The sequence below is a fragment of the Wasmannia auropunctata genome, unplaced genomic scaffold (assembly GCF_000956235.1).
Source record: "Wasmannia auropunctata unplaced genomic scaffold, wasmannia.A_1.0 LD334204.1, whole genome shotgun sequence".
Taxonomy (NCBI): domain Eukaryota; kingdom Metazoa; phylum Arthropoda; class Insecta; order Hymenoptera; family Formicidae; genus Wasmannia; species Wasmannia auropunctata.
In genome coordinates, this window is record NW_012028686.1 from 373,327 (window position 1) to 386,665 (window position 13,339).

Here is a 13,339-nt window from a genome sequence, read left to right on the forward strand (position 1 = left end):
ACGCGCTATGAAACGACGACTGTGTTACCTCGAGCGATAAACTCTAGCAGAGCGATCCTCGGGGAAATAAAGTTCCGGAATAGTAGCGAAGAGGCGCCTCGGCGGCTCCACCTTCGTCGTCACTGGCCGGTCCTCCTTCGCTTGACCTCCGACAAATCGCGCGAGGAGCGTCAGCCTCGTTGGCTTTCTCTTACACCACAATTATAAGGGACATTCGTGCGGACGTAAACTCGACGGGACTTGACTCTAGTTAGAATCAAGAGAAAACCATAGAAATCTTTTATCCGCACGTGGCAAATCTTAGTGGCAAAATGAGATAATTTGTGGCGATATCTCGTAAAAAAAGGTTCTTCTCTCATGGAGAAAATAAGATAAATTGTACTTAGCGATGCCACAATTCTTATTTAAGCCTAAAGTTCGTTATGTTGGATGAAATAAACTTGTACATGGAAATATCTTCTAAATCTCTACGTTTAGTTTATGACTTGACAATATTTTATTTTGAATAAAGATTTCATAAAAATTACAACACAAGTTTGCTCATTGAGGAAAATTACTTTTCTAATTATTAGAAATCAAATTTGTTCTTCTACAATACGTTTCTCACAATTAATGATGCTAATTAAAAAAGAAAAAAATAATTCCTTTTGTTTTAATATTTGACTTAAAGATCATTTGTTTGAAATTACAGTAGTTTCGTTTTCTGATAAAAAATTCAAAGGAGTTCAAAGGAACAATTGTGTGAATTTTAATTAACTCGTGATGAAGTGCGTGTCTTTAAGATTTACTATGATTAAAAAAGCGACTTTGCTTCACAGATTCAAGTGATCTTCCGAGAGTAAAAAAAAAGAGTTAATAAAGTCTCATATAATTAATTATTTTACGTTTAATGTACTTTCCCAATATAATTGCCAAAGGTATTTTTAAATGAATTTTAAAGTTCTTTTCTGAAAGTCCCCTTATTTTGATGCCTTATTCAACTAATTGTAAGTTTCAAAATTAAAGTTTACAAAATTAGAGACGATTTATTTTTAACGAATAAAATTAATAGAGACTTATACTTTCTGAGTTGACCCGTTTTCAACGGTGAATTACTTGAACATTAAGATTGTAAAACCTACTTCACTAAACGCTCGAGTGTAAAGGTTCAATAATTTTTCGATATCTTCATAATTGGGAAAGATTACGACTCGAAGGGTCAATCTCGATCAATCCAAGGGAGATTTCCGGGCTCATTGGCGTTATTCCTTTATAGCTTCATCTCCGTCGTGTTCGCCGAGGCGGAAAGAATTCCGAGCAACCAATGCTCTTTCTTAGAAGCGGGAGGGTTGACTCCGTCCTCTCTCTCCGTTTCGAACCTCCGTGATGCAAAATAGAACTCGGATGGAAAGTCACGGGGTCGAAGAAAATGCGATTCGCCAAGGAGAGATTCGTCGCGCTGATTCCTCGACGCGAAGATATCTGCGGCAACGAGAGCGAATCAAGGTCTGGATGTGAAAATTAGACGAATATTCTTCCAAATGTCGTAGAAAAGCAGAATAGTTTCGCGTGATTCTAATATTTCGATAAATATTTTGTCTCATCTCATTATCGAGATGACGATGAATAATGAGAGCGGCGGGCGTCCGGGAATAAATTTGAATGCTAATTTAATGATAATAACTTCATTAAATTATAATTCTCAATAGTAATACATATTAATATATTATCAAATTACTAATAATATTGGCGATAACTTGAAATGTGTTATGTATTGCATTAAATTTATGCTATGTCTAAATTGGGATATGAATTTACCTTGTATACTGCGTGTCTTCAAAGTTCACGCGAGAAGTTACACGAAGGAATTATATTAATATTACTTATGCGACTTTTTGATGTGCGCGTTATGTAGAAGCAAATGAATATGGTTTGGCTGGTACGAAAATTACATTGGTTTTGTCGTTATGCCATAAAGTCGCGCTGTTCATTATCTACGTCGCATATCCAGACACGATAGCGTATTCCATAGGCGCTGTCGCTTAATGAATATCTCGTACCACAGCGGACGCGGCACGCGACATTAATTACTGCGCGTCGAATTAATATTCTGCATTTATGTGTGCCGCGCGAGAAATCGGTGACTTCCTTTTCCGCGTACGGGCGTGAGTTAGGTAACACGCAAGTGCACGCGTACGTACGTGCGTGCGATACAGTTAAAACGCGAGTCATTACGACTGCGACTATTCTGGCAACACTAGGCTCGTATATCAAACCGTGGGGTCCACTCGTATATAATTCACCCAAAGCGCGCGCAGCCCGCGCGATGTTCCTCGGTTGCTACCCTTTGCGGCATGCAATAAAAACAAGATGACCTGCAGCGGCCGCGCGGGGTCACGGCACCCCCCTCGTTATTTGCATAAGGCGTCGAGAGGCCGAACGAGAGTCATGCCAAATAAATCCTTGTGATTTATGCGCGCCTGACGATACGTTCCTGAGCGGACGGACGGACACGTCAGGGGGACATTCGGCGGTAGGTGGATTTACTCTGGAGAATTCCGATTGCTTATCGTCGCATTTTCCCTTATGCTTATATATCCTTATCAATCACTGTCCCCTACCTTACATAGAACGCATTATCCTTTTACTTATATGTCCTGTAATCCAATGTGCCCGGGACCTCGCGGCCCGGACGGATTTGAAGAGAGAAAAGGAAAAGAAGATAAGAAAAGCCGAAAGAACCTGGAAAGCTGGAAAGACCGAAAAGGGATAAGAGAGCACGAGAAAATTCGTTCGTAATTACGATTTCCGTCGGACGGGAGTTAAAAGCGTCAGTTTTCTCAGAAATATTGAAGACGCAGATGGGAAAGTTGTAATCGAAGTTCTTGATACCGTTTTCTTGTCTAATCTAAAATGTCTTGCGGCAAACTTCTTTAAAGTTTGTGTATTTAAATATACATATAATACCTCCGAAGATTATGTAAATTGCACTATAAATTAATGCGAAGGAGAAGGGAAGGGGATGTTTCATCTTTCGGCGATGCAACTTTAAATACTAGTTTTGCCGCGCAGCATCATTAACTTTTCAAAAATACGATCACGAATCTTTGCCGTCGACCAAAATTGCTATCAGCGGGAGGAAGTTACCGATATCCAAAGTACGCAAAAGTAGATAGGGTCGTCCTTGGTGGGCCGTTGAGCGACCCTTGTTTAGATCCGGACTGGATTTAAAGTCAGGGAAGTGTGAAAGAATAGATAGAGAGGAGACGAGGGAATTCATATGTATTATATACCCCACCTGGGAAGAGAGTGTGTCAGACGGAAAGATACGCGCGATAAGGAAGACAAACGACGAACGATAAAACGGCGGATGGCTTCTCGGGAATTGTTCCCGCGCGCGCGGAGTCTGATCGTTATTAATGAGCTAAGTGCGTCGTTATAGGCTTATTATCCGGCCGTTCTAATTAAATTGGATTAGCGCAATGAAGCGTATTCTGAAATTCTCGGTAAATGGTCCCACCTCGACCCATCCTGACTACACCCCTCCCCGTGTCATTCGTCCCTGACGACGACGACGACGACGACGACGACGACGACGATGATGTCGCCGTCGACATGCGACGTCGACGAATACGCGCGATAACATCTTTGGACGAATTTGATTACGTATATGTAACGCGCGATTATTAACGTACGGCTCTTCCATTTAATACGCTCGGCTAACTTCTTCTTGCACGAATCGTCAGGATGTTATTACTAAAAGCATTAAACAGAGCGCGGAGCGTCATTATACGCGAACAAGATATAAGGGATACGTTAAGGCACGCACATTAATTTATACGGACGTATGAAGGATTTATAGCCCCGGCCCCTCAACACGCTGGAAATTATCCTGCATTATGAAATCTTGTCACCATCTTTCAATTGTTAGCCGCTTCTTCGCTCCTTGAAAGCTCCGGTCGCACCGTTGGAATTTCCGTAACTTTCATGATCGATCGGTTTAAGCCGTCTGTTCAGTCGATTCGCTTATTAATCTGACATTGAACTGAGAGGAAATGAGACAGAACGACGTTTCGTGAAGAGAAACTCTCGAAGCGTTAACACGTGCCCTTCGCTTAACTTTCCTTTCAGGTCGCGTTTGATATTTTTGCTACTAAATATATTATTATTATTAAATATTTTATAAAGTTATCACTTAAATATTATATATATATATATAAATAATATACACTATCCCCGAAAAGTTTCCGGACAGAAATAAAATTTTTATGTTTGAAGTTTTAAGCCACTGAATTTAGTGCGGCATTGTGCTAAATCATAGAGTAGATGTTTTAGCATTTTAAGAAATACTTTATATATAAGATACTCTGTAACGATTTTAAGTTTAAAGCCATCCCTTATATTCTAAACTCTTAAATCTGAAAAGCATGTTTGTCATAATGAAAATTGCAATGTTTGACGTAGTGCACGGCCTTGGAAAAATTTTTCCAGAGACGCTGCAGTTTGCAGCGTCATAAAGTTTGAACCCTTTTCTTTAATTTGAAAAAAAATTGCAAGTTGCTACGATTTTTTTTTGCAAAGTTACAACATTTTAAAGTAACCCTTGTATTTTTCTCATGTATGGTTGGCATTATCCGATGTGCACTATAGGGAGGTTGGAGATCGGATTTTGCACACAGTGTGTGTGTATGTACACATGCCCGCATGCACACATTGTGCAAAATCTAAATTCATAAAAATTTTATTTCTGTCCGAAAACTTTTCGGGAGTAGTGTGTATATACATATTTATTATAGTATAGCTATCGCATCGTGCACGGAAGATTTTGTTGAAAGGTCTAAAAATTTTGCTAAATACAGATCTGAAAATAAATTCTTGTTGAATCATCTAAATAATTTGTTTGAAAATTAAAAATAATAAGCATTGCTATAAATTTGATATTCTAACAATCATTTGACCTTCCAACAAAATTATTTTGAACAAATTTATATTGAATAAAAATTACTTTCAGATCGGGATCCAGCAAAATTGTTCTTTCCATGTGTCCTTTTCTTAATAATAACGAATTTGTAGGCCTAAATATTATTATACAATACATATTATCAGCAAAATTATTAGTTCGACAGCGTGAAATGCGACGATAAATGAAAAATTACCGAAAATCTCTCTAATAGAATTTGTGTTAATAGAAATCGCAATCCAAATCATAACGCATCAATGGATTGCTGCAAGTTAATAGTTAAACACAAAAAATATTACAAAAATTGAGCGAAACTGTTTGTAAATACGAGATTAAAACGTATCTGGCGCAATGCAATGCGGCAAGAGAAAGATCATTGATCAAGAAAAGCGGGCGTTGAGATTTAATTAGAACGTTGTTCTCGCCGTCGTCGTCGTTTCTCGCTGACGAGTCGGCAAATCGTTGTCTCCACCATCCTGCCAACTCTCATCCTTAATTATTCAGACCGGCTATAATTCACGTTTTAAGCGTGGCAGGAGTAATTGGTGCGAAACTCTAAAGTAAAGTTTGAATCGTCGTCATCGACCTCGAGCGTCGTTCGGACCGTCGTGCAATACCTTTGGAACGTACAACGGAGTAGCGATCGAGTGCACGAAGTGTCAAAACATCGAAAGCTACCGCAGCATCGGCGGGGAAACTAGTGAAATGGCAGCCGTAATAGAGGTATTTTCTCGTTAAGGTCGCGACAATGACCGCGAGAAATGCTGGGTGAGGGGGGAGGGGGATTAAATCTTGGGAGAAGCGACGTGCGGCGTGGCGCCGCGTTTATCCGTGTAACTTTTGCTTTTAATTAAGCTCAGGAAGTTATCCGGTGTTTTGTGCACCGCTATACTAACGCCGCCGTATTAACATCCGCGTGCTTTCCGTGATGATGAGGTGCGCCCGACACGAGCAGTTAATTAATATCCGCGATTTCAGGCGGCAGGCTTAATACGCCGCGTTACTCGGCGATTTTCGAAACGCGATTAAGCGCCATTGTTTCCGCGGCAGCAAGAGTGAGAGAGAACGCCCGGGAAAAGCGCGGTGAGAGTTTTTCCAATTTTTGTCCGAATCGCGAATTAGCCGCGAATCTAAAATAGGTCGCTATAATGCGATTATCCACGGTATAGCAGCGAATGTTAAACGAGTACCACCGTCGAGCTGAGAGAGCGTTGTGTATTTGGCGTTGAATTCGTACAATGACTATAATAGCCTGACAATGTCATTAAGCGATTCGTTGGCGCATTGGTCGTCAACACCCGCGTGGATCAACGTGACCAATTTATCTCTATTTAGCTGCGACAGCAACGCGTTCCATTTTTACACACAAAATGGTTCATTTGATCCCGTGCGGCTCTCTCTCTCTCTCTCTCTCTCTCTCTCATTGCGGTATCATTAGTCAATCTAATGAAAGTATTAAACAGTGGTATATTGCAAAATGTTCCGCTCACTATGCTTCTTATGAATGATGGAACAAACATGAAACTATCAGTTATTATTAAATATGCACTATTAATAATAATGATAATGACAATACAAATACTCGCGTAACATTCTTATTAAGCTCTAAATAATTAATCATTGAACATTTGCTTTTGTATCGCTATAACTGAATACTAAATATTTTAATACATTCACGATTTTATTTCAAATAATATTTGAACTTTAATAATCAGAAATATTTATTGTTTTTTTACGACATTTGAATGGCCGTCAATGATTGCCAACGATATCAAAAATACTATATAACGTATGTTTTTAAATTATATCGACTTCACATAATTATTTTATTTGTTATGATTATAATTTAAACAGGAAAATTGTATAAAAGAATTTTTATATAAAAACAGTATGAAGAGACCATTATTTTTTCGTACCGCAAAATTGTGCTTATTATGCCTTGATTGAAAGTCCAAAATTATTGCTTCAATTACAAAAACGTCATCAACGTACACGTACAACCCCACGTACTTCCTCTTTCTTCTACCTCGTTCTTCTTCCCCTTGTTTTCGCCATAGTAACGTGCCAGCATCATCAATTTCAATCTCGAAGCTCATCTTTCGACGTTCTTAACCCATAACTTCTCATGACGTAGTTTTCATGCACGCCGCAAGCCGTGTCCCGATGCGAGATCCTACTCCGGGATTATTCAAGATTATACGAGGTACCGTCTCCCCTCTTTTTAGCAATCTCATTCCTCGAGCAGGAAACACCCCGGTGTACCATACGACAGGACCCTTGTAGCGCCGGATATAACGCGTGTTAGTCGTGCTCGTGAGCAAACAACCGTAGGGTTGACTGCAATTAAGACTTCGAACTCGCCAGTCGACGTTAATGGGTATCTAATTTGCTCTCGTTCGACTTGCGGTCCAAAGGCGGGCGAGGGTCGCGTAAGTGAAGACAAAGGGATCCCGGGGATAGGAGCCGGGGGGAAAGGGGAGAGGGCAAAGACGAGGCAGTGATGTTCATTGTCCTGTCGCGAGAGTCAAGTTTAGGTAGGAATGACAGGTCGATATCGCGAACAAAAACGTAAGACACGCGGCGACAGGAGGTGTGCTATAGACAGGGGGTTTCTTGCCTGCGCTACGGAGAGTAGCTTGCGCAACTACGTAAAGTATACGTATTATGTAAAGGCGAGGTAGAAACAGCATGTAAGTACCGGTAACGGAAATTGGAAATTCGTAAGTGCATGACGCGGAGATTACATAAGAAGGGGACGGAGGAGGTGGGGAGGAGGATATACAGACAGTTTGATTTCGCGCGCGGTGACAGTGACTGTGTAAACGATTTTCGTCAACATACCGGTCGAAATTATATGTACGTACCTACCGCGTATACGGTAGGTATGCGTTATTTTCATATATTAGATTGCTTACCGCGTACTGCACGTTTGCCTTCTGTAATACACTGCTGTCAAAAATACATATTGGAATATAATAGCGGAAATGTGATGCACGCATAATAAACGATTAATTTGAACGGTAAATATTTCCTATAACTTTCGAAACGATATAATAATGGAGAGAATAATATATTATGCAAATTATGTAATTTATTGTACCTTACGTATATGTATTTTACAGGTACACACAAGTGTGTAAAGGTGTGCATATATAATTGACGTTAATAAATATATTGATTACCGGATAGGTATTTTTACCAGTTATAAATTGCCGGAAATTAAAAAAAAAGCATGATTAAATTATAAAACAGCTAGAAAGGTCTAAAAACGCGTTGTGATAAATATGAGAGAGCGTAGGATTATAAAAAAAAAAACAGATTATAAAAAGGGATAATCTTCCCAAGTGAACACTTTGCGGTTATATTGACTAACAGGGGTCAGGTCGAGAGATGGGAAACATCCGGTTCAAGAACAAAGGCAGTGAGGAGGGAGGGAGAAAGAGGGAGAGGGAGACATAGAAGAAGAGGAGATCACTTGTCGACATACCACTGCATGTAATTTCCTGACGGCGTTACTATGCCTAGAAGAGCGAAACGTCGAGGAGGGCGGGGGGAGGAGGTGAGAGGGGGGGACGAAAACTGGGGTGGCTCGTAAAATTAACGTAACTACATCGAAGCCTCGAGCCCTCAGCTACGCGAGAGCTACGTGTCTGCGCTATGATCAATGGCACATCACATAGCGGTATGAAAGCGTACTTCGCCGCTCGCGTAGGTCCCGAAATTTATAGTGACCTGACTCACGGGGCGTTATATCCGGAAACTCCACAATCGCGACGGATAGTGTAATAAATTAAATTAAGAAGGGCTCTCCTCAAAGGACGACGCGGTTAAGTTGTGTAGCCGAAGCGAACTGCTTTCATAACGTAATGCACACGTCTTGCGCCGCTCGTGTGACCGGGTTTTCGACAGACATCCTCTGGGTTTGAATTCTCCGACGACTAGTAGTTTGCACGAAATAGCGCGAGGGACATTATATAATAAGAAAAATATCTAGATTTAGATAATATCTGTCAATATAGAATACCTTTTATAGTTTACGATAATTTAATTGTGATCATGTCATGAATTAAGATAATTTTAATTGCAAATTATATTAGTATTCTATTTTTATTTATTTGTCATTTATTTTTCATATTGAATGATCTAATAAATTGAATCTAATAAAATAAATCTAATAAATTAGATTCAATTACACACGTCGATATTTCTTATGACTTAGGAATAGAGCATTTTTTGCTTTTGGTTATTTCTACAAAACTCTGTTAATTAAAATCAAATTGTAGATCTGTGATGTATAACAGTATGTTAAATTTCGTATTGCATATCAAACTTTGGAGTATTTAAAGATATTATTTAAAGATTTGAAAAAATTGAAATAAATCTTTAAATAATATCTTTAAATACTCCAAAGTTTGATATGCAATACGAAATTTATCGTACTGTTATACATCACAGATCTATATTTTGAATTTAATATCAAACTTCGGAGTATTTAAAAATATTATTTAAAGATTTGAAAAAATTGAAATAAATCTTTAAGTAATATCTTTAAATACTCCAAAGCTTGGTATGCAATACGAAATTTATCGTACTGTTATACATCACAGATCTATATTTTGATTTTAATTAACAGAGTTTTGTAGAAATAACCAAAAGCAAAAAGCGCTCTATTCCTAAGTGATAAGAAATATCGACGTGTAATTGAATCTAATTTATTAGATTTATTTTATTAGATTCAATTTATTAGATCATTCAATCTGAAAAATAAATGACAGCTAAAGTGTTGAATTAAAATGTGAATGACCACAACGGTGTGGAAAATGAAAAATGTATAATCTGCGCGCGCTTAAAGACACATATATTATATACTCGTTTACAGATAGTTTGAAGTAAAATATTCCATTGTAAGAGAACGAACGAGTAGTTGGATACCAATAATCGCGCCGCTTATCTCGCCGCATTATGTGCGCGCATACCGGGTTAATAACAGTAAAATCGACGCGGCAAACATTAAGACCTTAACCACGCGAACGATGCTGCGTGATGATCAATGGCACGTCACGCGCCGTGTTAGAGGCTTATCCACTCGCACAGTCGAGATTTATAGCGATTTAAGTGGCCTTGAGTTCCAAGAAATAAATTACCCTCCCGCGATATTTACACTTTACAAAATTTATATATCGTGTGTTTGTGCCAATTAAAAATTGCGTCATATTCAAAATGAAATATGACCTAATTGTGGCATGTATCTGAAAAAAAGAGAGAAAACGAGATGAAAACTAAACATTCGAAAACCCGCGAAAACCGCATGAAACTCGCGGCATGAAATTACTGCGACGAGGCAGGTGCATTCGTCAAACTAACAACGACATCGCAGGATTCCGATAATCCGCCATTGATAATCAAAGAGATTCGTGTCCATGGTTCGCGCTAGGTTTCACAATAGAAAAACAAACGGCTTGAATAGGAGAGGATCCTTGATAACACGATGTACAACGCGTCTCGACAGAAGGCTTTGTAATTCGCCGATACCCGAGATCTGTAGTGAGTCTAGGGTCTGATCGGGTTTGCAGTAACTCGAATTGTACATGATGAAAATTCCTTTCAAGATTTTAATCGTGACAAATCGCTCTTCAAAGCGGATAAGGGCGTCAAGGACTTTCTAGCGGGGTGTAGACGAGTGGCAAAAATCTATCACTTAGCCATCCGATAACCCACAATTTCTGAAACGATCTACGCGATTACGGGCTCGATATGAAATGCCGTGGCACTAGATACCCCTGAGGCCTAATAGTTTTATGATGAAATCGCGAAAGATAAAATTTCTTACGGGTGCCATGGGAGTTAACGATATTAGGCATTTCGCGACGATCGTTTCACGTTTAAAGGAGAACTGAAATTGATGGCTTTTGGCTTTATACCGATTACAAATTAATATTTAATGAAATTAGTCGCTGTAATATCGCGTCATCCATTATTACAGCTTATCACTTTTTAAACAAAAAACTATTATTTTTGCATTATAGTGATTGTACTTTAATCATCAAAATTACTGTTAAAATTAAACAGTAATGCATGATGAAGGTATTATCATTTTCAAGAAAGCTTTGAATTAATATCGTGCATCCAAAGAATAACAATATGTAAAATGTTTTAAAATTACTTTTATCATATCTGCGCACAGAAATCCTTTGATCAAACTGTAAAGTGGGCTCTTTTCTAAAAAAATTGTGTCAAATTATAAGAGTCGCTTTAATCTTAATCGTGAACAATTTCAAAGCTATATAGGTACTTTGATATTATTATTAAAGAAAAAGCGAATCCAAATTGATAAAAGGAAATGCAAAAAAAAAAGAACCAGCGATAATTCTGATACATCGTATAATATATATACGTATGTGGACACAATAATGTGTGTTGGACACTTCTGTTTGTTAAATAACTGTACGGACTAAATATAACGAAAGATTAACATATTCAACAGAATATAGAATTGTCCATTCTATACATATGCGCTCGCGCGTAATGACAAGTGTTATCCAAAATCACTCGGTGAAGACATCGTGGATGTGAATCCATTTATCCGACGGCTCTCTAGACAGATTTCCATCAATATCAATTCTCCTCGGCGTGACGTCGATCACCAATCTGGTAATCCGTAATCGCATAATCCAAACACAGGGACAGAGCAAACGCTACGCCACTATCGAGAACCATGAAATTGCAGTGATTTGGGACTCACTTGCAGCGCGAGAATGTGGTACACGGTTGGCCCTCCGCGAGATCACCTCGCGTCACGACAGGGATGTCCTCAGGCAGTTGATCGCTGACGAGCTTGTCGCGTAACACAACACTCGCGGACCCGTGTCGGCCGATCGGGCGACACCGAATCGGACGACTCAACCCTCAAAGGAGGGCTGCAATCGGGGACACATGATCCCCCTCGCACCGGGAGCCTCCGAATTCTCGATCGTGCACCTCACAGCGCGGTGGGACCGGAAGCCAGTTACTCCGCACTTGGCGATCCGCTGGCTAACGCGACATATAAAGGAAACGTGTTATCGGCCGCGAGTCACCGAGGAAAAAAAAAACTTGGGATGGTCACTGACAATGAGCTCGACGATGACGCACTGACATGTCACACTTGTCAAACTCCCACTTCGCGCTCGCAGATTGTCGCGTGCACTTGAGGATGATCACACTATCCCGCACAGTTTCTTTTACCGCGGCCACCGTCAGAGCCCGCCGAGATGAGTTTCTCTTCTCTCGCGGATGAAAGTGTGTCACTTGGAGAACTGGCCGCGCAATCGAACGTCACTACGGCGTCGCGTACTCCGGTGAAGGAACGCGATCCCGGTTACCGATTCGCGCGTCGCGAACACCCTTCCTTCCCGGAGCGGCGGTAAGGGGGTCACAACGAGAAAGAGAGAGAGAAGACAGAGAGAGAAAGAGCGATTGCTCGCGGCAATGAAAATATTGGCGATACGTCACGGATTCACGGCACACGTATGGTACACGCGTATTCACGATGGGCGCGAATACATGCGCTAGTATGTACGTGTGTATGTGCATACGCGCGCGCGTGTGTATGAATTTTTCGCGCTCGCAGGACGCACACGCGAGGGGGCACGGCCGACACACATCAGCCCTAGGAGAGACCCTTAGGCCGGATCCGCGGAGTTTCCTTTCACCTCGATTTTCGGTCCCTCGCCACCCCCGCGTTGCACAGGCGCGAACCGCTTTCAGAATTTCCGAGGGTCGGGCGACGCGCACGCGGGAGGGAGCGACAGCGGGAGGGAGCGTTACCGCCGGGGTGGGAGCACCGGGGGACAGTGCTGGTGGTGGAAGAGGCGGACGGAGTATCGCGGGTGTGAGTAGATCGCAGAGCGCAAGGGTAGCGAGCTCTGTGCCTACACTCGAAGAGAATAAACTCCCGACTCACAACCGGTTACACCGGCATACCGAGACTACCACCGGGCTATACGCCAGCGCCGTGCCACCGGCGTGGGAAGTAGGGTGTCTCGTAGCTCGGTGCTGACCGCGATATATCGTGCTTGTGATAGTATTGCTGTTGCCGCTGCTGTTACTGCCACCGCCGCCGCCGTTGCTGCTGCTGCTGCTGCTGCTGCTGCTGGGTGGAACGGGCGTGGAGGGGACGATAGGAAGGGATGGAGGGATACGAAGGAGGGGTAGCGCAGGCGTTTTGGTGCACCGACGCATTGATCCCTGGAATTCGTGGGGACGACGACGAGGCCCGAGTGTGTGTCCACCCTTTGCGAGAGAAAAAGAGCGAGCGACAGGATGGGTGCCAGAGAGAACGTCGACTCGTACTACTCGTAGCCAATGTCCATACCTGCAGGTGTGGACCGAGCCAGGATTTGGCAGTGAAGCGAGGTGTCA

General features: G+C 41.3%; 1 protein-coding gene across 1 annotated transcript in view; it reads right to left on the minus strand.

The window, feature by feature from the left end:
• LOC105459175 (hemicentin-2) overlaps positions 1-13,030 on the minus strand; it is a 261,045-nt gene extending 248,015 nt beyond the window's left edge. Inside the window, exon 1 of the mRNA XM_011704973.1 lies at positions 11,682-13,030. The gene's annotated coding sequence lies outside the window, so the exon portion shown is untranslated. The remainder of the gene's footprint in view (positions 1-11,681) is intronic.
• Between the last annotated feature and the right edge of the window lie 309 nt (positions 13,031-13,339).